The sequence below is a fragment of the Ptychodera flava genome, chromosome 21 (assembly GCF_041260155.1).
Source record: "Ptychodera flava strain L36383 chromosome 21, AS_Pfla_20210202, whole genome shotgun sequence".
Lineage (NCBI taxonomy): Eukaryota > Metazoa > Hemichordata > Enteropneusta > Ptychoderidae > Ptychodera > Ptychodera flava.
This window is the reverse complement of record NC_091948.1, coordinates 401,856-413,926: the sequence shown is the minus strand read 5'-3', so window position 1 is coordinate 413,926 and position 12,071 is coordinate 401,856. Positions and strand designations below refer to the sequence as shown.

Below are 12,071 nucleotides of genomic sequence, written 5' to 3'. Positions count from 1 at the left end.
AATAACTTGACCAAAAGAGAGCTAATAAAAAGGTAAGAGTATGGAACTTTCATGCTGGCTATGAAGTTTATTGAAATTGATATTTATCACTTGGATTACGGGAAACATATGTTAACAATTTAATTTCGAATGAGCTTTAATTTTGCTATTAAACGGGAAGTTACAGGACCGTTGGTGCACGATAGGGGATTACTGATGACGAAGCCATTTGCATACACTGGATGGGAGCTTTTGAATTACCAGAGCATTGCTTTGACCGTATGAGAATTTTGAATAATCACGATGGAATTTTCGTGACATGCAAAGAGGGGTCAAATGGTTGCACAGGGAACACATTTTGAAACATATGCATTCTCAGAACATTTTTTTCAGTTTATTTTCGATTCAAGTTTAGTTGCCATATATTCACAGACATCATATGCAAGATTCAATGACAATGAACGCCTAAACCATGACAAAGTTGTGGGATTCTGGGACTAAACACGGCATGCCTTTTCAGTAGCGTGGCTTTTTACATTTTCATAGATTTACAATAATCCAGCTTTTATAGGGGAAGTTCCTGTCTAAGAACATGCATTTATGTTATTTCAATACTTAAATACACAGAAAGTCCAGAAGATGCCGGCAAGGAAGCGTCTTCAGGTAGGTGTTAGCTTCAACTCATTCACGTAAGCTTATGACCTGTAAATTGTTTTTCTTCATCTGTGTAATACCATCAGATTGCTCCCTGCAAAATCTTGAGTGTGTGCTGCATGTTCTGTCTTAATATCAGTCTGAGTAGGAAATGTCAATTTGCTCAAATAATATCCTATAGTAAAATACATCCAATTTAGTAAAATAAAACACAGAAAACAGAATTAAAGTCTCACAAAGCACTTATCTGAATACTACACTTTTTAGCTGACATTTGGTCTACCAATGGGAGCTAATAATATTAGTCTGCATCTGTCCTCTGTATGTATGTACAAATGTATGTATGTGTGTATGTTATGTATGTCCTTCCACTGCAAAAACTTGAAAACCACTACACATTTCACGTTGATATTTTGTGTGCTGATGCATTCTGGACTGTAGATGGGATTTTCTTCAAATGAAGTTGTCATCACCAAAATATGCAAACGGGCTTAAGAAATTTAAAAATGATCAAAAATTAAAAACCCAAGAACCACAGGTCAGATTGCTTTGTAAATCGGTTTGCAAGTTTGTGAGGTGGACCTTATATAGTTATATTCATTTGTGTCTTCTTCGTTTCTTGGTCAAAAGTCATCTTCTTTGAAGCCACATGTCCTATTTCTTTGAAATTTGATATGGAGGTTCCTGGGGATGACCATAGTCAGGTTTTTTTTTATCATAATGAAAGTTACATGTATGTAGTTTTGGGACAATTTTCCCCATTTTTGGTCAAAAAATTATTATCTCTGAAACCACTTATCTGAATGCTTTGGAATGTGATTTGCATATTCCTAGGTTAAGTAACCTCAGTCCAATTTGAACAAATCATGGTGGTATTGGCATATTTGTATTTTGGGGTAATTTTTTCCGTTCTTAGTCAAAAAAATATTTTCTCTGAAACTGTTGATCCGATTGCTTTCAAATACAATATGCATGTTCCTAGGGATGACCTTAGTCTGTTTTCCTCTAATTGTGGCAAAATTTTGCATATTTGTCTTTTTTGAATAATTGGTCCCATTTTTTTTGTAAAAAATGTTTTCGAAGAAGTTTTCAGGTTGCAGGTAATCACTCTTGCTTTTTCTGTTGTATAAATGAATGTACTAATTCAAAACAAATGTGAGCACAGTGTCCCTGACACTATTTTTAATGAAGATTCATCAAATATCATTATAGTCTCATATAGTATTCATAGTTTACATTGATATCTGTCTTTTGATATTTCACAAATATTTTTAGCTCCGCTGTCAGCGACGCGGAGCTTATCAAATAGGTTGATTTTCCGTCGTCGTCCGTCGTCGTCCGTCGTCGTCGTCGTCGTCCGTCGTCGTCCGTCGTCGTCCGTCAACAATTGCCTTCTCCTCTGAAACCGCAAGTCCAAATGCTTTGAAATTTTATATTCAGCTCACTTGGAGTGACCTCACTTAAGTTTGTTCAAATCGTAGTGAAATTTGCATATTTGTATTTTTGGGGCATTTTTTGGTGTTTTTGGTAAAAAATCTTCTTCTCTGAAACTGCTTGTCTGATTGCTTTGAAATTTGATATGCAGTTTACTTAGGGTGACTTCAGACAGATTTGTTTAAATTGTGGTGAAATTTGCATATTTGTATTTTTAAGGCAATTTTTTTCATTTTTGGTAAAAAAACCTTTAAAAATCTTCTCCTTCAAAACTACCAGTCAGATAGCTTTGATATTTGGTACATATGTCCCTAGGGATGATCTAATTCAGATTTGTTCAAATTGTGCAGAAATATGCAAATTTGCATTTTTAAGGCATTTTTTGTGATTTTTGGTCAAAAATGTATTTCTCAAAAAGTACTGGTCTGATAGTTTTGAAATTGGCATACAGGTTTCTATAGATGAACTAAGTAATATATATTAAATTTCTGATGAAATCTGTAATTTTGTATTTTTGGGGCAATTTTTGCCATTTTGGTCAAAAAATGTGTATTTCCAAAAGTACTCATCTGATAGCTTTGAAACTTGGTATACAGGTTCCTACAGATGAACTAAATGATATTTATTGAAATTATGATGAAATCTGCAATTTTGTATTTTTGGGGCATTTTTTGCCACTTTTGGTCAAAAAATGTGTATTTCCAAAACTACTCATCTGATAGCTTTGTAATTTGGTATACAGGTTCCTACAGATCACCTTAATGATATTTATTGAAATTATGATGAAATCTGCAATTTTGTAATTTTGGGGCAATTTTTGCCATTTTTGGTCAAAAAATGTCTTTCTCAAAAAGTACTGGTCTGATGGCTTTGAAATTTGGTATACAGGTTTCTACAGATGAGCTTAGTAATATTTATTGAATTTCTGATGAAATCTGTAATTTTGTATTTTTGGGGCAATTTTTGCCAATTTTGGTCAAAAAATGTGTATTTCCAAAACTACTCATCTGATAGCTTTGAAATTTGGTATAGAGGTTTCTATAGATGAACTAAATAATATTTATTGAAAATTATGATGAAATCTGCAATTTTGAATTTTTGGGTCAATTTTTTCCATTTTTGGTTAAAAAATGTGTTTCTCAAAAAGTACTGTTCAACAGCTTTCAAATTTGGTATACAGGTTTCTATAGATGAACTAAATTTGATCTTTTGAAATTATGATGAAATCTGCAAATTTTATTTTTTTTGGGGCGATTGTTGCCATTTTTGGTCAGAAAATTTTATTCTCCAAAAAACTACTCATCGGATAGCTTTGGTTGACATGTTCTTGGGGATGATCCAATGTGATATATTCAAAGTACAATGAAATGTTCTATTGTGTATTTTTTCAGCTATTTTAGCCACTTTTTTCTGGCCACTGCATTGAGCTATCAAAGATTTCCACCTTCTTCATCAACATGTGTCAAAATAGTTATTCTCTACATAAACACAGCGGAGCTATATCGGCCGCTAGGTCGCTTGTTAAGAGTAAAATAATAAAGCAATAAAACACACCCAGTAACGGCATACCACAAGATTTTTACCAGTTGACGACATATATACACAATGGTAGCGAGTGCATATATGAAGTGAACTGGTCAAAATCGAGTGTTACACTGTCGCTGGGTGTGATTTATTGCTATTATATCATAACAGTATATTGAAATTCTGGTGTGGAACATCAGGAAAGGACTTGCTCTAGCCAAAATCTCGTGCGTGTGCCAACCATGGTATATCGCGAATATACCACGGTTCTTTTTAAGTCTCGACCAATCAGATCACTGCATTTGTGCCATCAATATAACGGTATCATATAATTTTATTTTTATCATTAAAGAGGAATGATACGCTCAATTTCATAGATGATGTAAAGAAGTAACGTTAAAAATGCAGTACAAGACATTGGCTTGAATGACTTTTAATGGCACATATCTGACTATTGGCCTCAAGCATTTCTGCAAATAGTGGAAGTGACATTAGCAAATCCGTGATAAAAAATTTATCACAATTTTCCCATTCATCTGTTAACACAGTCTTTTACGCACATAAATGTTACATTTCTTTGTAGCTGATCAGCACAAAAACCAAACACTTGTGTCACTGAAAAGGTATACTCCAAAAGTATACTGTGTGTTGACTGCTTAACAAGTCACATGTCTTTTCTTTTTACATTTTGCAAGGTTGTAACCCCGTCATGGCCACAACCATCATATTATAACAATTTCTTACACTTGTTGCAAACTCTGATAATTGAATTGCTGATCTTATTGCATTGAAGTGATGACTGAAGTAGGTAACTCCATTAAAATTTTCATATAGTTATGAGACACTTTAAAAAACGTGCAAGATTACTACTGCAAGTTTTTCATTTCAGTTTTTGTTATTTATTTCAGTTAGATAAAGAAATTGTGGATTTCTGTACAAAAAGTGATACTGAGGTATGTATTTTCCTTCTATATAATTCCAACAAAGTCAGTCCAGTAAGATGCTATGTAACATTTAGTGCATTTTTCAATACAATGGGCGAACAAAGTCTTCTCTGTAAGTGATGTGCTCTCTTTTATTGATTCAACAGGAAGATGAGGACGATCAAAAAAGGAATGACAGTAGGTAGGTTGAAAGATTTATAGTATATTTTCAAGCAAGGATACAATCATACATGAACTATTTTATTTAATGCAGAGATGGTCAGTATGATTCCACCCTGATGTCCTCTGTGCTTACACTGTCTAACCTCAGAAGGCATTGTTGAGTTAGGGAAAAAATGGTTAGAATTGCAGTTAATGTTCCGGTACAAGTAATTGACCCTTTTAATCTAACAATTCTTTAGTGATTAATAAGCTCAGAACCCCCTGAAATTATATATTTGCTTAAAGCCTAGATATTGATGAACATTTTGGTTTCTCAGGTGTCACCATTATATACATAACTGTCACAGGACAGGTAATTTAAATAACCTTCCAAAAACTGGTTAATGCCTTGAGATATCTTGCTCAAATTTGCATGAAGGCCAACTGTCATCACAATCTTCCAAAGTGTGTCTTGGAATATTTTTAAACCCCTAGATTGATTTTTATAATGTGACAACTTCCAGAGCTGTGAATCTGTCACCTTGAACACTGTGCTACAAAAACTCTGATCAAGATAAATAAAATCCAGAAACACTTTGGAATTTGTCACAACAGCTTGCATTTGTGTGAAATTGAGCCCGATATCTCAAAGCATTAACAGAAGACGTTGGGAGAACCAGTTTTGGTAAGGTTATTTAAATAACCTGTCATGAAACAGTCATGCAAGCAATGTTGACACTGTAGTAACCAAATCGTTCCCCCATATCTAGGCTTTTAGAAAAATATGTAATTTGGGGAAGTGGCGGTTTCTGAGCTTATTAACCACCAATGAATTGTTGGATAAAAAGCGTCAATTACTTATACAGGAACCTTAACCATGGATTTACTCTATTTTATGTGCACGTATTTTATTGTTAGCCTCAAGTGTGAAAACCGGAAGTGGTGTAGTTGACCATCATCTACATAACTATTTTCTAGTCTGGAAGATTCAGTCATGTGTGGGTCAAGGCTGTGTCACACTGCAACTTCTGACCATCACTACGACTAAAGGCACATTGTTAACAAACCTGTCCTCCAACAAAATAATGATGAATTCATGTTCAAAAGCTGTGTTCCAAATAGACATATTTCTCTAAAATGGGACAATGAAACCATCGTCTGCAAAGTTCTGTTAAGTTGCTACAGAGTAGTCCACCTTCTCAACCTTTTGATAGATTATCTTCCCTGGGTGTAATATTCTGGCATGTTTAGATACACTTTATCTTACAACACCTTAGAGTATGACGGAACAATCTGAACCATACGTGGAATGTACTAATAAGATTATTAATAATTCAAATTTATGTTTTTCAGCTTACCAAAGAAGATGCACATGCAATAATATGCATGTGGTTTGGCAAGAAGAGGATAGTAGACATTGATTATAAACAATTGAAACTAGAATACAAATCCATGATGATTGGCGAAAGCCCATCATCGAAATGTAGACTAATTGAAAATTTGTCACAATTTCTCGTGGCAAAAAAGTTTGTCATAATTTCAGACAAGCGACCATTGTCAAGAGATGACATTAAAATCATGGAATAGCTTTTAAGAAGGAGGCAGTCCTTTTAGTTATTTAGTGAATCATTGTTGATGTGAGAGTTCTCTTGTTTTTTTAATAAACATTTTTTTAAAATCTGTACCAGAATAATGTAGTGTGTGAATAAGGTGTATGCTTCTTGAATGATTGTGGTGAACAGTCCAGAAAAAAACTGTTTCCAGTTACCTGACTTTCTAGGGGCTGTAATTGTTTTTTTCTCCATCATGACATTATGCAATAATAAGTAAAAATATGAAATCAAATGCAGTTTAATTATGTCATACAATCCAACATGAAAGATGACACTTGGTCAATTTTAGAACACAAATACAATTATTTTTACGTATTTAACTGGGTCACGAAAAACAAAGTTCCATCGACGGAACCTATTTCTTCAAGGCTCGTTACAGGAAACACATATTACATACTTTTTATGTAAAATGGTATTGTCTCTGTCAATCCTGTTTTTCAAAAATCAGTGAATCAAAAGTCTCTCGATGAGCCGCCTTATGAAATGATAAATTAAATGTCCACAATAATATATATTGTGCAAGTACCTGGGTCGGATGTAGTTATACCCACAATGCACTGTTCACAATACTGATATTTCCCTGATTCCCAACATTTCACAAGCATTGAGAATGTTGGGTAATACCATTGTTTCCCAATGAAATACCCAAGGTTTCACAATTAATTAACATACACGCGCTAGTAGTACCCAAGATAAATGTTGTGAATAGCCAATCTTTGGGATTTCCCAACATTGGGGAGGGTACAATTATGTTGGGAATACCATGGGTGTCAGAAAACCAATATCTTGGGAATGGCCAAGGTCTGTACATTATTCCACAATATATTCCCATCATCTCACAACATATCTCAATATATCCCTATGATTGTAACTTGCAAATTTTTTCCTGTGTGTTCGCAACAAAACGCGTATTGGTTCAAGGGGAATTTCACCAAGGCTGACTTTTACATATGTGCTAGCTTTTCGGTCACTTATGCCAGAAAAACCGTTATCGCCTCAACGGACAAAAAGAGTTGCGGAAGTTGCATTTTAGGGCTTCATCAACGCACTGTATTTTGAATCATGGTCATCATGTGATGACAGGGACCATCTTCCGATGGGAATGGCATTTGTCACTCACTCAGGTTCACGCCAGGCTCTGCGTATTTGCATAACTCAAACAATAGTAATGCAAATATGCATAGCCTGGTGTGAACGTGGAGGACAATTGGTGAACTTCCCCTTTAAGTAAGGAAACACAAAAGTAATACGTAAAAATATTACTTCAAAACTAAATTTATACTTAATAATACAACCCATACATACATACATACATACATACATACATACATACATACATACATACATACATACATACATACATACATACATACATACACTGTAAAAATAGCGGACGCTAGACGCGTCTTTACGCGTTCAAAATGTACATGTCGGTGTTCAAATTTGAACGGCTAGTGTTCATATTGTTAACACTAGTGTTCATAATATTAACAATGATGTTCTAAACCTGAACACTATGTGTTAACAACGATCTCCTTCAAGTGTTCAAAAACTCAGCATCACAGAAATTTTACAATACTGTGAAACAATTAACAGTCTTTTGTGTTTTTTTCTTTACAATGGCTATATTAAATTTACTATTGCTTCACTGTCCGGCAAAAGTACACGGATTTTGGTGTAACGAATTTCACACTAAGTGAAAAATATTTCCGGCCTACAATTGCTGAAAGCATGTTTTTTCTAAAAAAGGAAGTATACAAAATAATTTTACACGTTTATTACGGGTTGAAAGTTTAAAAATTAAAAAAGAAAATCAGAAAACCACCATGAACGTTTTAATTTTAACATCGGCGTGCAAGGGGCGTTCTACTTCTTAACACTTAGTGTTCAAGTTTGGTGTCTTTTCCTATCCCATGATGCATCAAAACGGAAGTTGCGACATTTTTCTTGTAAGCGCACCCTGAAGTCGTGATCGTGCGGAAGCAAGACCAGAAAGGGTAAGTTTCCTCTCCAAAATAGTAAAAGTATTCGATTTTTGAAGCATCTATATTATCGTCCTTTGAAATTAATTGTATTGTACCTTGAAATAGCTTAACTACGTGAAAAAAACTTTTTTCTTTCAGTGGCTGCTATACCAACAACTAGCTGTGACTACGCAGTGGTACTTTTGGCCATGGCGTATCGATCGATCTCACTCGGGTCAAGGGTCATCACAATACAACTGTAGTGATAACCCTTGACCTGAGCGCGATCGATACGCCTTGCATAGTACCGCTGCGTAATCACAGCTAACATATGTCTTTTAGTAAACACAATCGCATGTAAAACATCAGTTAAACATCGTAGAGTATACAATGTATTGTTTCAGCATATGAGAGTTTGGCTTTTTAATTTTAATCAATTGATCACAAGAAGCAGCAAATATTTTGTAACAGTTTTGAAGAGAGGCACTGTATATGAACGTCTCCACTTTTCCTTATAATAATCAGCCCCTTGTCTTTCATTTAAAGTTTCATCTCGCCATATTACCTATTGTTGCATTTTTTCAGGATGTAAAAAGTTGGATTTAACTGAAAATCGAAGAGTTGTTATAGAAGCTGGTGGTACAGATAACGAAGAAGATGAGTGTACAGGTAGCTGTCTGGAAACAAGCTTGAGAAACTCAGCTCATCTCTAATGTAGATTTAAACTTTCAAGGGTCAGTAACTGAATTTTGATAAATTTCTGTATTTTTGTTCTGAATTAATCTAAGCTTTGGTAGCATGCTATGATCAACTAAATGTTGCTGGGGAATAAGCTTTCACAGACGTGTAGTCTCCCTTATTTAAATTAAAGCTGATATTTCTTGTTAGCTCTTTCAAAATGTGTACATGAAAATCCATACATGCATTTATGAAAGTCATCTGTACACTCAGTCTCAACCATTTGAACACCATCTGACATCTTTGTATTTGCAGGCAGCTTTCAAGACAATATGACAAAATGTTTTTACATAAATAAATTCAGCCTTGAATGGATGTGAAAGCGACAGACCATTCAGAGTAAAAATGTCCACTCTGAATTACTGATTTTTCTGAAATTTTCACTCTGAATTTTCTGTCACTTTCTGCTTCAATTTTTCATCCCCCCTTGCATCTGATGAAGGAGACTTCACGTACTTTGAAAGCTTATGCCCTTGTAACATTTAGTTGATCATAGCCTGCTACCAAACCGTAAATTATTTTGTATTATAGCTCAACACGTCTCTTGTACTTAGCAACTGGTTTTTAGCTTTGCTGTCAGCTAAATAGGTGGATGTGTAGCATTGTCCTCAAATTTGTACTTCCAAAGGTTTTTCTTCAAAACAGCCTGTGCGAATCCTTTAATATTTGGATTACAGGTCCCAAGGGATTACCCTAATCAGATATGTTCAAATTATGATGAAATATGCAAATTTATATTTTTGAGGCTAATTTTGCTATTTTTTGGAAAAAATCTTCTTCTCTTTTACTGACGTCTTCAATATTTTGTAAACATGTCCCTAAAAATGACCATCGTCAAATTTGTGCTAGTTGTGATGAATATTCAAATTTTTATATTTCATGGCAATTTTTGTCATTTTTGGTCAAACAATCTTTAAAAAATCTTTTTCAAAACTGCTAATCGAACAGCTTTGATATTTAGGACATAGATCTCTCTACTGGTAGTCTTTTTCAGATTGTTAAAATTATGCAGAAATTTGCAACTTTGTGTTTTTTGGCATTAAAGACATTTCAGACATTTTTAAGACATTTGGAATTACCAAAATGTGATATATTCAAGTTATGATGAAATGTTCATTTTTTCATTTTAAGGGTGATTTTTACCATTTTTTAGTAAAACAAAATTGTATAAAAATTAATAGCAGGGTACACCAGAATTTGAAAGGTTTTTACGAATATGTTTTAAATTTCTGAGAGGTATATTTTTGAAATGTCACCCATTTATTTCAGGGTTTATTTAAAGATATTACAAACAAACTAACCTTTTTTTTATGAAGGACTTTGTTGGACAAGGAAATAGGTTTTACCCTGCCAAGGACCCACTTCCCCCACTTTCTGCATGTTGTGTCTTACTGTGACACTTTGACAACTTGACATGTTGTGTTTACTTTAGTGGGGACAACTATATGCCATGTGCACCAGAGAAGCCTTGACTAACTTCTTTTTTCTTCAAATTTACTATTGTCCATATAGGAGGAAATGTCTTTAAGAAACCATCTTACAAAAATGGAGTATGCATTTCATACATATACGTCTTTTCAAGACAAGAAGTGTGCCAAATTTTGAGCTTTTTCAGATGATTTTTGTACGCTTTAAACAAGTATGAACATAAAACGTAATCCACAATATGGTGATTTTTATTGCTTATGTTTTTGATAGGAAGGTGTTAACACTGTTGGTTTTTTCCTCTGACAAACTTTACATACAAAGTTGCAATGTTTATTTACCCATTTACAGTAAATTATTGTATTTTACTCTAGAAATGTTTCGTGTATTTTTAGAATAAAATAATTTTACAGGAAATCAATGGTCTGTAATGTTATTTCAAGGCTTGAACATACCGTGAACGCCCAAAATTAAAGGTGTTCAACAAGCGCGCATCATGTGTTCTAGCCTTTAACACACTTATCGTTGAACGGCGTCCATGCGTTCAAAAAGTGTTACAGCCCTTTGAACGCGTAAAAGCGTTCAATTTTTTGAACACATTTCCTGTGCAACGTGTGTTCAGATATGGAACACCATGGTGTTCAATATAATGTCTTATGAACACGTAGCGTTCAAAATCTGCACACGTGTGTTCAAAAATTGAACGTTGGTTGAACACGTAGTGTTAAATTTCTGAACGTCTGGAGGCGTTCAAAAAGTGTTACAAAAAGGCGTTTAATTGGTGTTCTATCCTTGAACACTTAACTTTACAGTGTACATACATACATATATACATACATAGATACATAGATAGATACATACATACATAGATACAAAATACACAGGGCCTACTTGAAAATGGGCTTGCACTATTTGGACGAAAGACTGGTAAAAGACATTTTGTGTAATAACACAAGGCATAACTCTTAAACATGCAGCTTCTGCCGGCAAATGAACGTAACGATAAAGCATTAGGCAAGCGGGAAAACACGTACTCTTCTTGTGCTGTCGTACAGAATCGACCTTTGATTGTTTCATAAAGAAAGAGAGTTTCGAAGCACACAAAATTCTATTTTTGATGTCATGCATATTACAAACGCGGGAACAGAATTTGCTTGAGCCACATGATTGCCTATTCGTTTGAAAGTTGTCTCTTTGTCAAGTTCACCAATCCACAGTATCCATTCAAGTAGTAGTTTCATCACCAATATTGTTTTCAGGCACATAAGTGACATGCGTTATCTTAAACGTAAACTCCTGTCAAACTTACTTTGATATTTTTGATAACGTCATGATATGAATTGTTTATGTTCTTCTCAAGTCAGAAAAACGGATGACATTCGCATATCAAAATGTCAAAATTTTGCACGAACTTTCACAAAAGATCACAATCTCACTACTTGATAATCGACAACAAGCGTTACATTCAGTTATTCGTTTCAGTTTTCCTCCAGTGAACATACCTTATCCACTACCAAAAAGTACATTCAGAGAATGAAAAAACATAGTATTACATTCATGCTCTCACGTACATGACTCTAAACAGATTCGCGGGAAACTAAAGAGTATTTCCAAAATGTATAATGTAGAATAAGGGGTGAATTGACAGACAGTGG

At 34.3% G+C, this 12,071-nt stretch overlaps 1 long non-coding RNA gene across 1 annotated transcript; it reads left to right on the top strand.

The window, feature by feature from the left end:
* The first annotated feature begins 315 nt into the window (after positions 1–315).
* LOC139120921 (uncharacterized) lies at positions 316–4,718 on the top strand. Its single transcript, XR_011549177.1, has 3 exons — positions 316–642; positions 4,500–4,544; positions 4,682–4,718. It is a non-coding gene; the product is annotated as an uncharacterized lncRNA (long non-coding RNA).
* The last annotated feature ends 7,353 nt before the right edge of the window (positions 4,719–12,071 follow it).